The sequence below is a fragment of the Rousettus aegyptiacus genome, unplaced genomic scaffold (assembly GCF_014176215.1).
Source record: "Rousettus aegyptiacus isolate mRouAeg1 unplaced genomic scaffold, mRouAeg1.p scaffold_m13_p_4, whole genome shotgun sequence".
NCBI lineage: Eukaryota > Metazoa > Chordata > Mammalia > Chiroptera > Pteropodidae > Rousettus > Rousettus aegyptiacus.
Window position 1 is genome coordinate 26,116,073 of NW_023416307.1, and position 12,447 is coordinate 26,128,519.

The window sequence follows — 12,447 nt, forward strand, 5'->3', positions numbered from 1 at the left end:
TATTTTGTAAAAGCTCTTGCCCCCCCCCACCCCATTTAGCAATTCTCCAAAAGAAGATTGTCCACTTGATGAAATGTCAAAAGAGTTTGTTTATATGACCTAAATTGTCTTTAATCATTGTTTAACATTTGTGTGTGTGTGTGTGTGTGTGTGTGTGTGTGTGTGTGTGTGTGTGTGACGAAGAATGGCCTATGGGACAATAAGATGCACAAGTGAAGTACTCATTGAACATTTTGAGTTTACCGTTTCTCTCATCCTTATGGAAAACTATTTTGTTTCCAGAAGGGTTCTGAGATTTTGGAAAGATTGCACAGTATTAAATTGGGAGTCTGTAATGAGTGGCAGAAATTAGAGTTCTCACAAAGCCTGAGGTATGTCCACAGCATAAACCCCTCGGGGATTTGGGGATACCATTAAGGTATCCACCACTATAAAGAAATCTTCTGAAAGAAATAATCAATCCATTGTCAGTGGGAAGCTCAGAGCCAAAGCTGCAAAACTGGTGGGACAAAGGTCAAACACTTAAGAGCTGTTAGACTTCTTGCTACCTAATTCTAAGATGCCTATGCTAAGGAAAGTTGTTCATGGAACAGGTTAGATTAATATTATTATGTCATCTATAAATCTCAAGAAAATTTCCTTGCAACCCTGTAGGTACACTGTAAAACACACATTCCCCAACCCAAGAGCACATCCCTTTTAAATATTAATTTGGCTCAGAGAGACCCAAGGCTTAGATAAAGACATGAAATCCTCAAGTTTTAAAGAATTGAGTGTTCCACCCTTAGGCCCATCTGCTTATTTTATATCTAAGAACTATGGTCCTGGAAAATGTAGATATCTATGCAAATGGCAAAATCTTGCTAAGACAACCTAGAATTACTATGGTCATTATAGGGAACATTACAATTAGACAAGATTGTTCACTTAAGAAGTACTATGAAAACAAAGATTCCCAAATTAACAAAAAATGGAATACTTATTTTAATTGGGATGCAGAAGCCTCCAAAAGGCTAGAAAATTCCAAAATTGCTTCACCGAGAAAGATTCATTGAAAGGATAATGAACCATTAAAGACACAGAGGTCCACTTAGAAAAAGATTGTCCACAAAGGCTTTGTGCAAATCCTTGGGCATTAACTGAAACACCCTTATATTTACCCTCAGGGAGGACCCCTATATGGTCTCTCCTAGGGTTGACTTGCTTTAGTGAAAAAAGTTAAATTGCTGAAGCCAAAGAAAGTGATATGGTTTTTGATGTCCAGATGGAATGAGAGATTGAGAAGGACATTGAATTTCCAAAATCTAATTAAGTGAATAAATTCAGAAATCCAATTTTTAAAAAATACTAAGTGAAACACACATATGTATACAGGTACACATGAACACACACATGTACAATTTTTAAAGAGAAACAAACAATGATTTAATAATAGAAGATATCTTAGAAATAGTTAAGTTTAGCACTATGTTATAAATGAGAGATTCTCCCTGCCAAATCCTCACCTGGCCCTTTCTTTAACATGAGTGTCAAATCTGCTTCTGGGTGTGAAGGCCTCCCCTGCCTAATCCTGCTTCATCCTCTATCTTTCACAGATTTACCCATCAATAAATCTTTTGCAATTCTAACTGTTTATCAGTTTCTGCTTCCAAAAGGCCAAAAACATAAGGACTTTAGAGTAGCCTATGCACAAGATTTAAAACGCAATATCAAACTACCATATTTTCCCTCCAATCATGCCCAATATAATTCCTCTTCGGCATTACTTTCTATGAGCCATTTGTACCATTTTATTTTTGCTGGTCGGTTTGGAGGCTTTTTTTTCCCTTTTTTTTTACTTCTTTACCGTGGAGCAGCTATAAGAATAGCATGGAAATGAGAATTGCTACTAGATTGGAAAATGTTTATCCAAGATTAGAAACTGACATTGTTTTCTATAAGTTAATAATTTAGCAAGTATGACCACAAAAATTGTATGATTAACGTAGGGCTTTTCTTTTTATAAAAAGTAAACATTAAATCACAGTTTATGGTTACAGGATTTAATGTGAACATGGATACTTTTATTCATATTAGTGTACATCCTTACGTCACAGAATTTTGCACTGTTTTTTCTTTTGGTACTAGTTATATAAATCACCTGTATAAGTAACATTTTTTTTTTGATATGGCAAATTTTATCACTATAGAGAATTGCAAATATTAGAGAGTCAAATGATTTATGTTGTGTAAAGAATAATTAAGACCATGAAATAAATTAGTGTTGACACGATGCATCTTTTGTATTTTTGCTTTCATTAGCAATACAATTCTACATGAACTATAGCCACAGTGGTGAGAGAGAAAATTCACAACCTGGTATATTATTAAATATATATCTGTGAAAATGATAGCAGATAATAATGGCAATTTACTTATAATGAAATAATCAAATCATTTTATAACGCTATTTTTTAATATATTTTTTTTGTCTAAGTATAGAACTAGAGTCATAAAAATTCTGCCTCCTTAAAATCAGAATCAGAATAGATTTTTACAGGTCTCTTGTTTAAAGTAATAAAAATTCAGCACAAAGAATAAAATATTTTTAGAAGTATTATATAATATTATGGTTATATTATAATTACATAACATGGTTATATAACTAATATAATGTTATTTGTCAAGTATTTCTCAAAAATATTTATCAACTGGTATAGTAATATATATATATATATGTAGACATGCAATATTCAGTAGATTAATCAATTTAACAATTTATATTCTCTTGTATAAATATTGTTTTAAAGAAAATGTTGATGAGAGCTTTTCTTTTATTTCTGTCTAGCTATATTTCACATCTGCCTGACCAAAACAAAAATTATATGAAGAGAAATATAAAATTCTTCTAATGTAGTTTCTCTGCATTATTTGAGTTTCGTGTTATAGAGTTTATTAAAATTTGTCTCTGCTCTAACTGTAACATGTTGACCTTTTAACTTTATTTCCCTGTGGTCTGTGAACCATACACTCTTCTGTTTGGTTTTATTACTAATTTCAAGATTTTATTTTCAGTTTATTGTTGATGATTCAAACTTTCATAACTTAGATTATTTACTCAATAAATTAACTGTACTTTTTATTTTGTAAATATAAGTTTTATTTAGGAAAATATGAATATATTTTTGACCAAAAGAGTAGAACGCCAATTATTAGTAGATATTGAATTATGAACAACAGAACGAAAGTAATTATAAATTTCTTTTAAATTAAATTTATAAGAACAGTAAGATAGATGGTATGCTTAGCAAAATAAATAATCTCTATCTTTTATATTTCTTCAGTTCAAATATTCACCAGAATTACTGAATTCAGTATAAAAAACATAACGTTAGCCTATTCTTATCCTCTGAGAAATTTATCCAAATGGATAAATCTTAAAGTAAAAAAACTTTTGAACTTTTCCAAAATACTCTTCAACTATGCGCTAATTAAATAAATCACTCTATAACCATTTCCACTTACCCTCCACTTACTTATTCAGGTCTAGCAACACTAGTCTGCTCGGTTTTCCACAAATACTCATGACTACGATTTGCTTGATCCTGTGTGTGATTATTTTCAATTAATCATATCAAAAGAGTAAGTGGATAAGCACCCTCAATTATTATACTTTTTCTTAATTAGGCAAGAAAAACTTTATTTCACGATGGCTTCGAATACTGCTTTTTGTTTTTCATTTATAGTCTTTTCATTAGAGAAAATGTTTCGCAATTTTTGTCACCTTGACATTTTATGTCTTTGACTTTTTGTTTTCAATAATAGTACTTTCTGGCTTCTCTCCTGCATAACCTTATCTGTTTTTAAAATTTATTTGAATAGGTGGTTTGATAAAAAATAATCCTATTCAGATAATTTTTTAAATTTTTAAATAGCACAAGTATATATTAAAGCAAAAGTTGAAAATAATTATGTTTATTTTATATTCAATTTGGTTACTAAGCCTCCTATTTTTCTAAATCTATGCCATTGATAGTTTTTAAAGAATAATACTTTAGTTATGATTTTATTTTAAATTATTCATTGGAATTGCCTGCAATATTTTTTGTCTTTTTAAGGTTCAGTAATCTAAAAAAAAATGTAATTGCTAACACTTTCAGCTAATTGTTTTCTGTATGCTTATTTTTAACTAAGAAAGTAATCTTTCTATAGATGCTGAGATACCTGGTAAGTTCAGGGCAAATTCTGATTAATGAATATTTTAAAATACTAGTTTTATATAGATAATATTTACTCATTCTGCTAGGGTTTTTTCTTTTTTTCTTTTTTTTGGTCTCCATTCAAATGATCTTTTCTCAACAAATATGTATACAATACAAACTCATCAAATAATTTGCCTGTCTTTATCATTTAAAAAATTTTGGGGGATAAGAACACTTAAAATGAGGTCTATCCTCTTAAAAATTTTAAAGTGCATTATACAGTATTGTTGATCACAGGCACTATGCTGTGCAACAGATCTCTAGAACTAATTTATCTTGTATATTTATATCAAAACTTATCAAATTGTATACATTACATATATGCAGGTTTTCTTACATCAGTTGTAACTCCATAAAGCTCTTTAAACAAAAATATGTTGGCAAATTTACTCACCGTGAAATCATAGACTTTCTCAAATTTATTTCAGTCTGATTTAGAATATAAATTTATTAATTTTAAATATGAGCTTAGTATAAAAATTCTTTCTATTAAATGAAATTGTCCAAAATACAATATAATTTCAAAATTAAATCTATAACAATTTTGGCATCTAATCATTTTACTTGTTTAGTTCCTCTCTCTTCTATAGAAATGAATTTCAAAATTTTTTTATGGAAGTTTTTTCAATAAATAGAAATTCAAAGTCTTCAAAAGTCGAAGATTTGTCATTTCATTTGCAGTATAATTTGAATAAAGATTCTCATCAATTTTGAATAAAATGTTACCAAAATTTGAATAACTCATTTACAAAAACTTTTAATCTCATTGTAAAACAGTTATAGCTACAAAGTAGTTATCCAGAGGTTCAAATATTTTTAAAACCAGATTGATGACAGACAGCAAGTGAGAAAATACTTACTTCTGTGTTAAAGTACTGTGTTGTTATTTTACTTATTTTTTATCTTAATAAACACTTTAATAATCAATATTAGTTGTCACAAAATTTTCTCTCATTTCTTGTATATAGTCAAAGCATTTGTATGTTTTGTCAGCCCTAGATTCTATTTTGATTAGTAGACTTTTGGATGTAAATATGAATTACCTGGGCATTATAACAAATCTCAACTAATTTGCTCTACATAAATTTCACAATTCATTAATAATATATTTTCATCATAATATGTACTCTGCCAAAATTTGTACTCTTTTAATTTTGCATTTAATATTAACTGTTTAAACTGAATTTATTATATCATGCATAATGATATTGTTATGCTTCACCTTCGAATAATGAACTTTCAAACTTTATTTTGATTCTATATATTGGATAAAATAATCAAACCAGTATTGGAACTAATACAATTAGTTTTTCTGTTTGAAAATCTTATAACTTAGGTATAAAACTGGATCATTCAATTATTTTTTAAAAGTTCTTCTAATAACCTCAGCACATTAATAGCCTTCAGTGCACCCTTTATTCATGGTCACCCATCACTTACTGTCCATTTCTCTAAGTATGACAGTAAGTATAAATAAGTATTTCCAGAGATACTACAGATAAATCACAGCTACTTGTTTTGGCATTTTTTTAAATAAGGAAGTAAATATATTGTTATTAAGCAAAACTAATATTAACAGTATTTACCAAAAGTTATTAAGATTTATATAAGCTACAATTGTATTTGGAAGGAAACTTTGTGAAGAGTAATGAAATGATAGTGTGGTCAGAATCGCATTGAGAATTTTAAGTTTTCTGGTATAACTCAACTAAATGAGATTCAAAAGAGATTTCAGAATATTTATGTTTTTTGAACACAAGAATGTAGAAAACAATGGAATTTTTAGTGTAATTTAAGCAAAGAGAGAATAGGGGAAGGTCAGTATGTGGTATAGCTGGTTTGTCCTAAAGGAACGTATTTCCTGGGAATTGGAAAGGGACTATGTGATGATGTTATGGGAGAATTTGGGGCTTAAAAACAATGCAGGCATGAATATACATACATAAAACTCTTTGGTTTTGTTGACTTGATCAGAGTGATTATATTAAAAGTATCTAGTATCTATTTTTCATCACTTGTTCTATCCAGTAGCTACTGGGAGAAATAGCAATGGTCAAAATGTACAAGTGTTTGCAAAAAAAGTGGTTGAAATGGAGTTTTTTCTCATGATAATTAGTCTTTAGAAATTGATTTGAATTTTGGAAATCACTGTAACATACTGCTTTGATTATTTATTTAGTGTACTGTCACTGACAGTTTTCCCAGCTTTCAATGTAACATTTTTTAAATGCATAAAATATACGATTGGAAAGTTAAAAAGAGAAAAATAAAAATATCCAGAACATTAGTCCATTATATTTGAAATATTTTATATAACTTTTTCAAATGTTTTCCACTTTGTGAATATATATGAATATATTTGAAATCAATACGAACCTTTTTCTATAGCCTTATTCCTATATTTCAAATATATGTGAACTTTTCAAGTCTATAAATACATTTTCAAAATGCCTCTTAATGATTCAAGCTTTCCACAAGCCTAATTTATTATTAACCATTCATCAAATATCTTATTGTTGAATATTAATGTTATTAAGCTTATACTAAATATATGATTGTATATTCTAGCAATTGTATATTTAATTAAGATTAATTACTATTTAATTAAGATTAAATATTTAATCTTTTTCTTAACAGAAAAGTAAGTTGTTGCCTCGGAATGCAAATTTATCTATTATTTATTTAGTTATTTTTTTAAATATATTACCAAATGACCCAATCGATCACTCACTCACATTCAATGAACTTGCAATTTTTCTGCATCCAGAACAACATGAGACATTACTGTTCTTGAATTACTTTTTGCCACGTTTTAACAAATCTAATAGCATTATTATTATTATTATTATTATTATTATTATATTATATTATAGCCAATGCTTGTTTTAGGAACATATCTGATCAATTCCTGAAAGTTAATTGACTAATGCTTATAAATTTTTCTCTGTACTCCTTATTACCCATTTTTCTACTTCAGGTTTTATCTTGTTTTTATGAGCAATCCATATGACACAAAAACATCTTTGTTCATTTTTTTTTTTGAAATGGAATACTTGATTGTACTTACATTTAAAAAAGAAATGCCTACTTGAGAAAAAGTGGTTAAAATGCAAAGAGAGGAGAAGGTTAAAATTTACACAGAAGTGTAGAGAGAGAATCTTTGACTAACAGAGGAAAGGAGGATAGGATAGTGGCTTGGATGGGTTTAGGTATTGCCATCTATACGAACAAACTCATATAAACGTGACTAAACTAATTTACATTTTCCCAACATGACTAGAGAGAATATCTTCTCATTATCAAGGACTCAAATGCTTTCTATCACCCTGTGCTGTTTTGCTAGTGTTTGTCTTCTGATCTCAAAGTCACATCACAGTACGTGGTAGCTTTCGATGCTTCAGCAGTCATTATTCCATCTAGGCAATACTAAGCATCTTTGTTCTTGTTTCTGTAAAGATGTGTGGGTGTGTATGTGTTTACGTGTGTGTGTATGTATGTACATACATGTTTGTGTCTCACTTAGGATTTTTTAAAAATTAGATTTCAAATTTATTCTTTTAATTAGACTTTGGAAATTCATTGTCCTTCTCAATTTCTCATTCCATCTGGGCATCAAAACCATTTAATTTTCAGTGGCTTCAGCAATTTAACTTTTACTAAAGAATCTCTTGGAGCCTTTTCAACCCTTGGAGGGGACCATATAGGAGTCCTCCTTTGAAAGTAGATAAGGATTTGCACAAAGCCTTTGAGAACAATCTTTTATTCCACTCCCAGTTGATTGCAAATGGAACACCAATTTCTGGGTCAGTGTTTTGATAATGGACTTCTATGAGGGTGCAAAGAGAAAGCCTTGGTGTTGTTTTAGGTTTCTGGCCTTAGACTTTGCAGTTGTTAAGGTCACTGAATTGTCACACTTTTGTTAATAGTCTTGTAGTCTTTTTAAAGTATAAATACAATTCAAATAGAGGATTAGTAAACTGTGACTACTTAGATAAAGGAGGATGGAGGGAGAGAAGTAGGAGTCATATCAGTCTTACAGTCTTTGCTTTAGGTACCTCTCTGACTTAATGGCTCATTGTTTTCAATGAATCTTTCAGTGAAGCAATTTTGGAATTCTCAAGCCTTTTGGAGGCTTCTGCATGCTAATTAAAATAAGTATTCCATTCTCTTTTTTGATTTGGGAGCCCTGTTTTCAATAATACGTCTTAACTGAACAACCTTGTCTAATTGGAATGTCTCATAATGGCCATTGTCGTTGAAGATTGTCTTAGTAAGATTTTGCCACTTTTGTAGATATCTACAGCTTCCAGAACCACAGTTCTTAGATATAAAATAAGAAGATGTGCCTAAAGGTGGAACACTCAATTCTTTGAAACTCTGAGAAGAGTCATCCACCAACTCAAGCCCTGTATTGGAAAGCCAATTAGATCAGGAGCTCAATGCAAAAAAAAAGCAGAACTCAGAACTGAGAAAAACTTATCCATGGTCCTCTGAAACAGACAGAAAGAGAACTCAAAAGAGATTTTTGAGGCCCATGCCTGTGGTTTTTATCATCTCCAAATGCCATCTAAGTTTGCTTCGGATCCCACCATAATTGCTACCAAATCGGTTAAAAAAAAATAAAATAAATTCTACTGAGAAGTAAATTTAAAGATCAAATAGGCTTCATTTAGTGATCCATATATCGGGCAGCATGCCATCTAACAAATAAAAAGAGCTCCAACATGCTACAGGAAAGAAAAGATTTTTAAAGCCAAAGACAGGGTGGGACAAAGAAGTCCTAAACAACAAAAAAAGGATTATTTTAGGCAAGGTCATCTACTTTTTTGGACAATAACAGTCTTTTAGGTGTATTAGTTCACTGGTGCTGGCCCAGATATTTCAGACTGTCTGATTAAGATTACATTCCTGAGGAATGTTGAAACTGCAGTTAAGTTAGGTATATATTGTTAATGTGAGCTTAGCCCTGGTGACTCCATGTTGGACCTGTTGTTTATTTGTAACACAGGTAATATGTTACATACACAAGGAACATAGCTATAATCTCTGAAGTATAGATTATTATACAGTTTTTTCCTAATTAATATTTTCAAGAAAAATCTTTTTTTAATTTTATTGAATAATTTCTTATTATCTGTATCTTTGAAAGAGAAGAAACTTATTCTTATTTAGACTTATTTTACCAGAAGTTTAGGTAAGCCTAGAGTTTCATGCTTGGTCCCAAATTTCCATTGATTGACACTGAGGGGTAATCTCAAAACTTACATGAAAAGAAAAAGAACAGACCTAAAAGTTGTAAAGCCCAGATGGAATGGGTAACATGGGCTGTTCTGAGTTTACAAACAGTGATAACACAGCTTTAAAAGTTTTAATGGCAAATTAAATATATTTTGTTAATTTATTTCCTCGACTATTGTATGATCCTGAAAGTTCTGAAGCACAGAAACATGAAATTACATGGCAAAAATTGCATTATTAATATTTGACAAGTGTTTTTCACCCTACTATTTTGTATTCTTTAATTGTATTTTAAAACAACAATGATTTATTTCTACAAACATTTTAATGTCATTAGCCAGAAAAAATTAAACAAAAACATTAGGTTGTTGGAAATGTTTCCTAACGGATATTTATTTGTGTCCAGTGTATTTCTCCAATACTGTGTAGCTCTCTCAGTAAAGGAATCATGCTTAGTCTGATAGTTAATTAAAACCCAGTACTATTCAAACTATTAGACTAATTTCCCAGAGAGGAGAGACCATATCCTATCATCTTTGTATTTCTTACAGCATTTAACAAGTGCTTTATACATAGTAAATACTGATAAATATTTAGAAATTTCCAAATTCGAATTTTTAATATCTTATTAGCACTTAAACAATAAATTTACATAGAAACCTAAAAAAAAAGTGATATGCTCTGAATTAATAATGAAATTAGAATGACGTTTGAATTTATATAATGATAAAGATTAACTTAAGTTAGTAGTAATGAAAGGGAATCGAGAACTGATTTTGACTTTATGCATTTCAGGAAAGAAGCTAGCACACTGGATTTAACTGAGTAACTGAGTTGTTTGAATAGGGACAATACACAGAATATCTCATTACATTACTAACCATCAAGGTAGCAATGATACATTATTTTATGCTATTGGGTTTTTTTTATTATTTAGAATAGTTGTATTGAATTCCATTTATCCTAAAATGAATATGTTCATCACCTTTTAATGCTCTGAAATCATGATGCATCTAATCATGAATGGTATATCATTATATTGGCGACAAAAATTTTTTGTTACTGTTTACATTAACTAATGGTGTGTTTTACAATCACAGATTGTTAGCTATGATGAATATTATGTTACACCAAAATAAATGAGAAAATCAATGAAAATTCTCTCTATTCAATAAAGTGGTAATTAGTTAAAATTGCCCATAATGTCAGACAGGGATTTAACACCAGTTTTCACAATTATATTATTCTGACAATTGGGAGTCCAGAGGCTGATGATTGCCATAATCTCATAATCTAAACCCTCTTTTCTATTGCTTTAAACTGCTTGGCATTATAGAACAATATTAATTATTCTGTATTGTTTGTATGATCTTGCCTTTAGTCAATTCAGCATTACTGCCTCTCATTCTAGTATTTCCTCTATATCACAGAGGAGAAACCAGGGCCAGGAGCTTTTAATTCCCAGAATCCTTTTTTTCCATGGAAATCTTGGTTACAGCTTGCCAATGAAAGGCCATTATTTTTTGAGTGGTTATAGACAGTCACATGGACAGAAAAATGGAGGTATATTGTTAGCTACATAAGCTTCTTGAGCCTTAATTGTTAATTTTGTGCCTCCAGCTGAGACCTCCTGTAAGAATTTCCCTGTCCTTTGCTCCAATAGCATTTCCAGCACAAGTTTCTAATTTCTGTGTTGAGACAGTCTATGGTGTGAATACAGAGTACGGGTTTCGTTTTCTTGACAAAAGACTGGTGCAAAATTAGAGGAAATCAGAAAAAGAAAGAAAAACATTGAAATGTGCTCTTTTAACAAATGATCTATTTTGATTTTTGTGTCTTCCACTTTCTCCTCCAGTCCAAATGCAAATGTAATTTTACACAGATATAATTATTGTTTTAAATATGTATTGTATTGATAGTTTCATTTGTAAGTCACACCATATCTTAAGAATTCCCATCTTGTCCACATCATTTGTATTTATTATTTTAATTAAAGCATAGTAATTAAATTAAAGCATAGATAATCCATAGATTGTAGCCACTATAAAATTGAAATTTTAAATTAGTTGCTTAAAATATACGTGTAAGCTCCTTTTTGTTTAAAGTTCTGTCTGATTCTTCATTGATTTTAAGATGGTGCTAATACAATATGACAGGCAGTTGATAGCATGTGTCTTATTTTGGTTCCAATCAATATCCCAGTGAATTGGATAAGTAAAATTCTTAAAATATTTTTGATGCTTTGTTAGATCTATGTATATGTTAGTTGTTTTTAGCCTACCAACCAACATTAAGATTATTAAAGTTTAAATTTAAATTAAGAAGGATAATAAGATTTTTAATAAGATTTTTTTTAAAAGAATAAGAAAAATTTATTCCATGTATTCTCTAGTGTCCTGGTCTAGAGAAAAGCTTTTAGATATGGAAAAGTTCTTGATTTAATATTTCCTGAGAAAAGTTTCCATACAATTGAGAACATGACAATTGAATGAAATCCATAGAAGTTGATTTCTGTTGAAATCTTTAGAATTTAGGTTAAACCCTGAAAATAATTTCTTTACTATCCTCTGTCCAATTGCTTTAGATTTTTTTAATTCCATATCATATATCATGAAAAATGACCTTCCTTTGAATTTACAGTGCTCTTGATAGGCCCATTGTAAATCAGCTGAGTTTTTGTATTTTAATTTAATATGTTAGGTAGAGATATCTTTGTTTTCATCCTGTGCATAGTATCTAAGCATTCACATAGTTGTTTTAATATTTGAAAATTACATACTTTTTATATTTTACAAGGGCAGAAATCAATTAGAACACTCTTTTTTTGTGTGTCTTTTCCTCTCCTACAATGTACTCAGACAGAGAGAAAGATTGGGGGTGGGTGTCTCTGACTGGTGTTTTTTATGTTTATTCTGAAATATTTTGGTGGATACATTTGAAAGAAATTAGCTATGTCTTTGACATGATG